The following is an 11,628-nucleotide window of genomic DNA, read 5'->3' on the forward strand; positions in this document are numbered from 1 at the left end:
CGTTGTTTATGTTGCTGTAGCCTCTGAGGGTGTTTGTGTTGGTGATTACAATCTCTCGACATAACCGTAACAGCATCTAACATGGCGGCTATGCTTGTGTAGTAAATGATACCGAATGGAAGAATCGCTCTCTGAGGAAGATTATCTGAGTCTGACAATCTTGGAGGTCTAGTAGTTTAAAGTCTGGCGTAAGATGGTTCATTCTTACGATTAGGTTGTTTCAGAAATGCAAGTCTCGGTGCATCAAACTTACTTGTTTACTCTGTCTCAGACCCACCATAATATTTTCCATTTCGCCCCACCTTCACTGCAATGCAATAGCCCTTTATAGAGCCGTGACCTTCTTGCACAAAGTGATCTTAGCTCTACCTAATTCATAGATGCCGTTGAACAAAGCGATCTTAACGCTAAGGTAACCGTAACTCCAATGCGTAACATAGACTTAAGTAGTCTTAGCACTAGTTCAACAGCTTCCTGCAGGGCCCAGATTTTCGAAGCTTTCTTTGTGCTAAGATAGTCCTAAGTGCCATCCATACATTAACATTAACGTACGGCTATCTTAGTGCTAAGAAAGCTTCGCTCAGACCTAAGTTAGTCGCAAGTGGGCAGATGTGTATGAATCTCCATCTCATCGGCGATCCTTTTCAGTAGTTGATTGTTTCTAGCAAAATATATATATTCTACAAACGTCTGTTACAGATTGTGAAGCTCCTGTGATCATGGTTCTGGGTTGTCTCAGTAGCCAGAAGAACACCGTCTTGACATTGTGCCCACTTACTGACGTTTTTGTGGTCTGCTTCCTGTTATGTACATTGCGTACGCTTGTACTGTAGGATATCTTCAAAAGAAACTTCTCCAGATTGTTTAGAACAGTGAACGTGTACGTACATGTCCTTGAACCCATGGATCCTGTTGCCTGGAAGTACATTATCATTAAAACATACAACAAGTTTAAGCAGTGGTGTAAGCTTCATTTCAAACAAATCACTGTTTCAGACATCGTGGTGATGTGTTCAGGAAACAGCAATCACGGTGCAGACCCGTCAACGTTGCAGTTCATAACAGCTGATGCTGTCAGTACGTTTTATATGATAGTTTGAAAATTGAAGTAAGGTATGCCAAAAGGAGACCTGGAACGAAGTTTGGAGTTGACACAACCAACGAACTGAATTTTCGAAAAACAAATTTGATAACGGATAACCTTCCGCGTGTACAGTCGAAAATACCCCAAACTGACGCGTCCCCTCCCCACCGCCGAAGATTATACGGCCATTTCTTTTCAATCACATGATACTGTGATTGAATCATATACTGTGTATATGAATAGAAACGTTACTTTGTGTCTCTCTTTGACATTTTGAAAGCGTATGTTATTTCCGTCGTTCATGTTCATGGAGGTTGGAGTCACGCGGGATTCGATATCATCAACAAAATAAATTTGGAGAAAGGAAACCCCACCATTAACAGTTATCCACTGGGTGCTACGTCGCTTGTCACCTTACATTCGAACCTTGCTGTGTCGAACTCGTGGGAACCACAAACAACGTTCGAGATATCTAGGGTCCGAGACAACTAACAAAACTGACATCATGTTATGAAAGATTATTACATATTATATGGTTATCTTTAATTTGGTTTCACTATACGTTTCAAAGTCGATAACCTATACTGCTACACATAAGATACATTTATCATGAAATATTGTTTTGAATAATATACAGTGTATTCCTATATTGGTCGCGTTCCAAACACCTTCACCACGTAGTACTACGTTCGCCCTCACAACCAGAACGCCTCTTTAAATAATATGTTACAGAGTGCATTTGATACTGATGAAAAAAACATGACGAAACACAGACAACCAATTTAAATTTAAAAAATCAGCTATACTTAGCAGCCTGTTATCCTCCGTGTGTGCCACGCAACAAAAGAACAGACTTCCTTTTCCATCATCAAATGTATACGAAAAAGTACCAGCTCAGGAAACCTTAGCTCTTGCAAGTCTTATGCAAATAATTCAAAGCCGCTTTGCTCCTCAAACTAAATGCTGTGACTTATATCAATACAGTCCATATTTCACGGTTTCACTGTTTCAGCATGGCTCTACCGATGTCTAACGATGACTAAAGCAACCAATGGTAACGCTTTTGCTGTTATGGGCAAACGCACTAAAATCGAATATAATAATGTATCTTTATAACAGACGTTTATACCGTAGTTTTTGTCTCGGTCACGTGTTTTTATACTTTAGTCGTACTGCAGCTACAACGAAGTAAATCCAATGATCGTTGTAAGATTGGCTTAATTTAAATGCCCATGTGAATTATAGTTCATTCTACCACAGCACACTCTCTTCTGATCGGTTAGATCAGATGTTTCAAAGAAAATTGTACATCACAAAATATAATATGAAGTTCTCTGTGAACACGAGTGTAAAATAGAATTTTGAAAACTTAACACCGGAAACAAAACATTACACTGCAACGTGAAACTGGAACGTGAAAAACAAACGTGCAAGAAAACAAAAAACCCAAAACAAAACAAAAAAACCCCAACAAATCCCTAAACAAACAAACAAACAAGCAAACAAAGAAACAAGCAAACAAACATGAAAAGTAAACGTGAAACAGGAACGTTAAATTCAAACGTGAAACTCAACTATGAAGCACCTAGCGTTTGTGAGCTGTGTTGTTTCGACACTCTGATGTACACCGACATCCTGCCCCATCAACAACCTAATGATCCGCCATGTTTGTTGAACGCAACGCTTCCTTTCGTCTACACATATCCTTAACTGCAGCTAGCTGTTCTTTTTACGCCAACAGCTTAGGCTGGCGTGATGTAATGAGACATAACATGTGCAGGTTAAGCCGAGATAGTATTTTTGGTATATCATTATGACATTATAAATAGGTTAGGCTTTGGATACAATCTGTGTAGTTCTTGTTGTATAATGTGTATGAACCTCGTTTGCAGACGCTACAACATTTAGACACTGAACGGCGTTGTTAGGTTACGTTCACCACAAGAAGCTGGTTCCGTCACTGATGCATAATGACCCTGACATGCTTCATGCCACGGGAGTTGCATCTGGATCCTTGTAAAATGATCATCTTGTACATAATGAGGGATAATAACTCTTCATTCAACAATATGCCTTTATACTGTAGAATGTTGTTTAACAGCTGATCTTTTGCATTGAAAATGTATTTTGTATGAACAGAAACACAACCGTCTGTGTTATTTTGATAAATGCCTAGCAAGTTATATGAATGATGTTTAAGACAAAAAACCCAAACACCAACCCCCACCCTCCCACCACACCACACTCCACGCCCGATGCCACACCCTACTTCACTGTAATGTTAGAGAAACCAGCAGTAGTTTTAGCCGTCTCGAGAGTGAAGGTCACAACAAAGTGATGGGTGACTGATAGAATACTAGCTTGAGGACGCCGTTAAGCATCAAGGAAACTCATCTTCATCACAGAAGGTAGCTCAATGACACACAGCGATGTTTCAAAAATAAAAGTGGCCAAGTGGTCCATAACTGACCACTTCAAATGACCCTGAGCAAAAGCAAACGGAACTGGACATTCGCTCAGCTGAACCATATGCTCTTCAGATAATATAATCAGTTCAATATTCCAGGATAACCCTGAACAGGCTAGAACACAGAAAAAGGATGCTGATACATTGAAAAGCACATATGTGGAAACAAATCTCGGTAAAAGTTCCACATCACCATGTTATCAGAAGGAAAGGCATAGCCCACCGCCCATAGATCAACACAAGATGGTAACAGTGACGTTTGGTGGTCTTGATCTTGATAAGAAATCCTCTCAAATAATTTTCGAATGCAGACGGCATTCCTCTCAAGAAACATATCATTTTCAGTAAACACACCGCTTTGTAAAGTAAATCTTGACATTGTAAGGGTAATTGCATCAATGACCTTCAATGCTAGTTTATCAAACATAAACTGAACATAGGAACATAATGCGTTTCAAGGAAGAATGCAATGAAAAGGATACAGAACTGGGAATATATTTTCTTGAAAAGGTGTATGACGTATAATGAATGTCTAAACGCTGCTTGTAACTTATCCATGCATTTATTTTAAGAAAACGAAACTAGTATTATACATTATGAAATAGTATCCATAACAACAAAGCACATCTAAACCATTCAACAATGAAACATAGAGTAGAGACAGTTACGAGTACGTTATGACATATTTCATAAATCATAAGGTAATGCCAGTCTTCTAAGAAGTGTGTTAATGTATGCCATATTTAGCTGCGTGAAAGTCCGGAAGTGACGTCATAGAGGAACACCACCTACATGAAACGGTATTCCAGCTTGACCGGTATTCTGTATACACACACCTTCGGAAGACGGGGTCAGTGCGATGTGGCTATAATATCTCACCAGTGGGTCAAAACACCAGTTGCAGTTTCGTCTCAGAGAATGTGTCGCGTTTTGTCACAAGCTCGCAAGAAGCCATGTTTTTCGTGTGAGACCGCTAGGCTGTCACACTTTATATTTCAGTAGTATCAGAGACCATATAATAGATAATATATTATATGGTCTCTGGTAGTATTAAGGGCTTGCCTAACCATTTTAGCAACAATCACGTGTAAGTCCGGACTTTTTTTTTGAATAATGGTAGGTACAAACCGGTGACAAGAGATTTGCGAACGAACTACAAAAAATGAGGATCTTTGTTTATTTATCTTCTAGTCGCTAACCTGCAAGATCAGCGGAACTTGGAAGCGCACTATGAACCAGATCAGAAGGAAGACGTTAGACCGTAGCTCATATCAGATCTCCAATGGAATGGCTTACTTTCAGTGAATGTAGACGATCTCAACATTTAGAGGGATGTCCTTGTATCATACCGGAAGAGAACCAGGAAGCATTATCAGCTCTCATCACAGCTGGTAGATTACCAGCTGCAGTATGTATGTGATAATATGATGTTGCACCTCAAGGTAACGATGCAAGTGAACGTGGCTTAAAAGAAGACATTCCCTTGTTTACGTGTTGTCAAGACCACTATGGCAAAATAAACAAGGATAAGACTGATCGTATGGGTGTGTTGCAACAAAGAACATATACACAGGAGTTTTAATTATGCACCAGACACTTGCTAAGAAATGACTGATGTGATTCACTGCGAAAGAGTAGCAAGCCCTGGTGCTAGGGCTGATAAAGCTGACAATCGGGAGCGGCGGCGGGGTAGCCAAGTGGTGAATGCGTTCATTTGTCAGACCCGGGGTTCACTTCCCCACATTAGTGCCGTCTTTGAGGCCCTTTGAGTCCCCCAGGGTGATATTGCGGGATTATTGCTAAGAGCGGTGTAAAACAGTACTCACTCTCTGGCAGTCGGTACCGATTATTGGTGTTATGCAGGAAGTCTTAAAATATTCATTCCAAGAACTGTGGAAGGTATCGGCACAGTGCCCACATCTCGAACTTCCAACCTTGGCGTCATCAGTGACAGTGTTCTGGTTCCGAGGGCCATACACCTTGCCTGGTGTGGAGCATCAGGACAGGTAGTTAAAGCATTTGGGAAGCCAACGGATAACTGCAAATTCCCTTCTCAGAAAAGTCACTGAAAACGATGTATACAGATGTGTGATTTAAATAGATTTTTCATTTTCGTTTTCATGTGAATCAGTTTTGTCATGAGAGCATGACATTAGTCATAAATGCGTACGCCACAGGCGTGAGAGCTGACAGGTGTGGGTATAAATTAAGCTCAATTCCATCCTCATCCCAACACATATACCCCGCCTCACGCATCAAACGCACCCGATCCCCCACCCCGAAGCATTCGAATATCTAGTACTCCACATCGACGCGTAAATCATGTCACATAGTTTTTGCTCAAAGGTTTGGAATCTAACATTCATATCATGTTTTGTTCACTTTGAAAGTAATGAAAACACACATTCCGCGCCCGGGTGTTTGTCTGGTAGCAAGGCCACCTGTCTATACACAACTACAGCACAGTTTCGTACAGCAGAGTTTATATAGAAACCCAAGTTCTGTTCACAAATAAATCCTGTCTTAGAATAGAACCCACATATGTATACTTGCTGAGTCATGAAACACCGAGTGGCTAAAGTTATAGGCATTTTTCCCGTGCCATGATTACTGACGAATAAATTCTGACATTCGAGGAAACACCTCCCCGAATTAGCTCCCTCCTCCTGACTCAAGTGGTCACTAAAGGGCACGTGGATGTATAAACATCGGGCCAAATAGCCCGTGGTGCCAACATATGGGGAACTGGATATCACTTTAATGTCTGAGACTTAAAGGGACTCTTTGAGCATTAGATATGCTTTGAGTTTCAAAGTTTATTAAATGTAAACATGTAAAAGCTAAAAGAATTTACCTGTCTACATATCCTTACATGATACTGGAAGTTGTGGAGTTAAATCTTTATATCACTCACATGATGCAGTTAAATCTTTATATCACATATATGACAGAGTTAAATCTTTATATCACACACATGATGGAGTTAAATCTTTATATCACATATATGACAGAGTTAAATCTTTATATCACACACATGATGGAGTTAAATCTTTATATCACATATATGACAGAGTTAAATCTTTATATCACACACATGATGGAGTTAAATCTTTATTTCACACACATGATGGAGTTGAATCTTTATATCACACACATGATGAAGTTAAATCTTTATATCAGACACGTGATGGAGTTAAATCTTTATGTCACACACGTGATGGAGCTAAATCTTTATATCACACACATGATGGAGATAAATCTTTATATCAGACACGTGATGAAGATAAATCTATATATCACACACATGATGGAGTTAAATCTTTATATCACACACATGATGGAGTTAAATCTTCATACCACACACGTGATAAATCTGACAATCCTTATCTACTCAGCTGGGTAATAATGTCGATTTGAGCATAAGAGAAAAACACAGTCGATTCATGCAGACAACTTTGCATTTGTTTACAAGATGAAACTACAGGGGAAAGTAAGTGATACCTGCTACTCAAGTAGTGTTGATGTTGTTCACATCCTGGTCACCGGTGTAGTTTAGGTAATGTGATACATGTCAATAATTTGTCATATCGACCTGACCTTCAGTATGCTAAATGGGACATTTCCCATTTTCCACTTCCCTGGGACATACCCCGGCTTCATCTCGTGTTACCGCATCAGTGTCTGACTACCGGGCGGAGTCCTCTCTACCCGACAGTGTTGTATAACCAGATTTATGCACCGGTGATATTCTCAATTACAGGCTGCAAACTTTAAATAAATTGTTGGAGTGCTTGTCCCTGTAGTAGATAACCAATGGCTACATACATATTATTATACTGTGCGAGTTAGGCTTGAAATATTTCACTCAAGTGACCTCTTCAGACATACAGTAACACAGTTTTGCTCATAAAGCGATTGGAGTGCGTTTTGTTTTAATGTCTAGCAGAGTTGTTAAGTCCTTCCCGTCCATGAAGTTGTCTTATTGGTTTAGAAACATTCCTAGCGATATACTACTAAAATTACGACTGCTATAAGAGCAATTTTTTGAAGTTGATATAAAAGTATCGTAGTCGTGTCCTAACTGTGCCTATCATCTATGGGGGTTGAAAGCACCTGTTCAGTCTCAGAGTAAGTCGTTTGTGGTGGACAAGCATCGTGTTTGAGCCAACCTGTTCTCCGTGGTGTTCTCTGTATCTGTCTCACTGTCCCTGAACAATATTAATTTCCCTTTCCTAAAGCCCTTACTGAAATGACATGTTGGTGAAACAAGTCTAGATTTCCCAGGTTCAACATCTGCAGTACCCGCCAAGACCACATTTGCTACAATGAGCTCTGTGCCCAGCAATGCCTGGATAAGAGTCTGGAGATGGGTCTGTGTCCCGAGGGTGCCACATCCTATGGTAGTATTGTACCAGTTCAGCACGTGTGAAGATGTCCACTTGACTGAAGGAAACCGTTACTCAGTATTGTCATCTGTCACTGAGCAGAGGTTATAACACATATCACTTTCGGGGTCGAAAAGTTGATGTCAACACCCTCGTGTGTTGAAAGCAGTGATATGTCTTGAATTTGCCACGTCTTGAATATACAAGACGTGTCAAAATGGCAGCATTTTTATATGTTTCACTTTAAGCCGTGTCGCGTGGTTAAGCTTGGTTTAGCATTTAAGCTAAAGGAATATGTGTGTGAGGAGATTTTGAAAAGTGGTTCATTCAAGGCAAGCGTATATTCATTTAGCTAGAATATAACACCCGGTGTCCAGGAAGACATTTATTCAAGGATTGCCGGTAAGAATTGTTGCGTATTACAGGTTTTACGCATTCTCTTCTCAGTTTGTTAACGTTCACTTTATCCGTTATGTTAACTGGTGTATTAGGTATCTCGATCATTACAGCTTTAGTCTTAAAGTTGAGATTTGTCAATTCTATTCATCTGAAGTTGTTCTTGACGGTCCAGACTCAAAAGGTCGGCAAGTGTTGGTAGATACGAAATATGAAACTGTTCAGATTTAATCAAGTAAGTTTTCTCCTGTGTGGCAGGGTTGTAATCAACACACATGGATACCAAGCACGTTGGAATGTCGCCGAATTAGCGCTCCCGCCTCATGGGGCGCACCATGACTCCCCTGGCTCCAGAATATCAAGTATTTATACACATGCTGCTATTTGTGTTATCTGACATTAGGATCTTTTGAATCCAAGGTGAGGCAGAACAATGTCTGGAGTGTAATGTTCTCGACATTAGCAGGATTGCAAGGAAGTTCTGAAAATAGCGCCTTCCATTCACACAATCACGGCCCAACAAACAGATCACTTCCCCAACCAACCTCTTGTCGTCAATTGCCCGGATGACGCACACCTGTAAGCAGTCGATGCACACACGGAAGTTGGACTTTTATAGAAACATCAGATCAGAGCATCGGGTTTCCCTCTTGTCCGATCTGCAGCATTTCTGTACTTTGAATAACGAATACTACATAAGGAACCTCTCTGCAACGAACTCCACGCCTCGGAATAGGCCATGGAGTATTGTCAGGACGGACAAATCCCGTTCAGTCTTTAACATCGTGGTGACCACGTTCTGCTTTTTTGTTCAACGGATTGAAGGCTTAATGAGTTTTTACAACAGTCTGATACTTGCGAAATGTGGTGTTAAGTGTAAATAGTAAGTAAGCGACTAAGCATGCACGTTTTTTTAACGCTATCACAGCGGGGATACCACGCAGAAATGTGCTTCGCATGTTGTATACTGTATCCAGTTTAACTGGGCAATCGAACCCAGGTTTTCTGTTTCACGAGCCAAAACTTTATGCACTAAGGTACCCTTCCGCCCCTAGTGTACAATAGAATACCGTCTCTCAAATATAAACGCAAATGTTAGGGAAAGGACGTTTTCATCCAAATCACCATTGAATCATTCGAGAAGAATGTTGTCAACATTCATATGTTACACAGTAAACTGCGGTTATAAGGGCCCTCATATAGACCACCGTTTGTAGTTTTAGTTCGTTTAACACCGTAGTTCGTTACACACATTTCGACTATAGTATACAGCAAGTGATAGGAACAAAGTTCGTTACATCCGTCAGTTCGTTGTAAGCGTGTTCGTTAGAAACGTAGTGCATTGTAAAAGGTTACTGGCACCGAAGTAATGCTACCTCCGTTAAGATACATTAAGTGGGACAAGGCTAAAGCTCTCTAGAAAAAAATAAGAATTACAAAAATTAAACATTTTCAAAATGTTTGTGTACAATAGGTAGAACCAGGTGCTGTATTGCCTCCAGGTGGGTGTACATTGTGCAACTCCTTGTTTCATCTGGTGGCGCTGTATGGTGTTATCTCACGGACACCTATTCCACTCCCACCTGACTGGCCTGGGGGAAGGTTCGAGTCTGCTGGGTGTCAGTTACCCTCTCATGTCGGGTCTGTGTACATCTCGCATTGTTTGCGATTCTCTCTGCTGCGGTTGTGGGTTAACTGGGGAGGAACGAAGGTATCACATTATTGAAATAGGCGTCAAGACAAGCACCACAGGCCCGTTCTACGTTATTCTGAGCTCGGTGCAAAATAGATGTCAGTCTCACAGAACCTAATCTGTACCGGTTCTTGTCATTTCGTTCGAGTGTAAGATAAAATATTATGATTGTCAACTTCTTCTTTATTGCCTGTGCAATGTGAATGGCGAAGACCCAGAAACATCGTGTTTAAAATAAAGAATTTGATAGCCATAATATTTTGTCCTGTACATGTACTTGAATGCCATCTTCTATATGCTTCTCAATAACCTTTTTTCGTTTGAGTCCTAAATATAGCAAGTCTAGATTTTTGCACGTTCCGTAATTCCATAGGGCTCCTTTTCAGTTATTATTTTTTTTGCTTGTTTCTGCCAAAGTAACATCTTTCAGATTAAACGTTAGCTTAGAAAATTAGGAAAACACATATGTATAAAAGTGTAGGAAACATAAACACGGAACTCACGTTTGTCGCAAAATCTTACTGTGTCTTTGACTGTCACGTGCACAAAACTTACGTCTTGTCTGACATGGACAAGACAACAATGTCGACAACGCGTCTTTTACAAGTCTGTGACACTTGTGCATGTAATGTGTGATCACGTGGTATGTCAAGAAGCAGGGGAATGCGTACGTACAGCAGTTCTGACATCTGTATTCTGATGTATTGTCAATATCTCGTGGGGTGGAATGCAGGGATGACGTTGTCTCTCTCCTTTTAATTGCTAGTTTACACTGAGTTCGACTGTCTGTTTGCTCGATCTCTGCCCATATTACACTTGCATAACACAAGACCTTAATTCTCGGTACAGCTAAACAACGGTCTCAAGACGTCCTTTTCAAATCACGTAGAACCAGATAACAGACCAGAAATCGTCAATAGCCAATCAGAAAGCTACTCTCTCAGTCTTTTAGCACTAGTTTCATCGTATCAGTCTTTTAGCACTAGTTTCATCGTTGGTACTTTCGTTTCAGACACACTCGAAAAATATATTTTCTAAGTTCTCGACATTCTCTTCCCACAGAGGTTACTCCTGTCATATCTGCCTACATAACCTCTGTTCTAATACGGCTGTATTTCCCTTTCATCGAGAAATCCCCTTGCGGCAAAAAATCGCAACATGAATTATCTCCCTTGTTACTATCCAATCAGAACGCGCATTAAATAGACTTAGCTCCAATATGCCCCCCCCAAGGAGTTGGTTCATCAACGTGCGAAGGAAAGATTCGGTATTTCATGTTTAATTGAAAATCAGAAACTGGAAATAGAGAGTGCAGGGATCAATCACCATGATGTGTTTGTAGAAACAAAAACTGGTAGTGGCAAGTTTTCTGATGCATTCGGAAATTACCGAGATCTTGGAAATGATCACTCTTGAAACAACGTCTCTGATTGCACAACTAAATCTGAACGCCTCCAATCGCGAGTCTTGAACACTCGCACCATGAAAGGGCCGTATTAGAACAGGGGTTACGTAGGAAGATATGATAGGAGTAACCTCTGCGGGAAGAGAGTTCTCGATTCCCAAAATGAATCTGGACAAAGGAACATTCTTGAATGTCCAG

The sequence above is a fragment of the Haliotis asinina genome, chromosome 15 (assembly GCF_037392515.1).
Source record: "Haliotis asinina isolate JCU_RB_2024 chromosome 15, JCU_Hal_asi_v2, whole genome shotgun sequence".
Lineage (NCBI taxonomy): Eukaryota > Metazoa > Mollusca > Gastropoda > Lepetellida > Haliotidae > Haliotis > Haliotis asinina.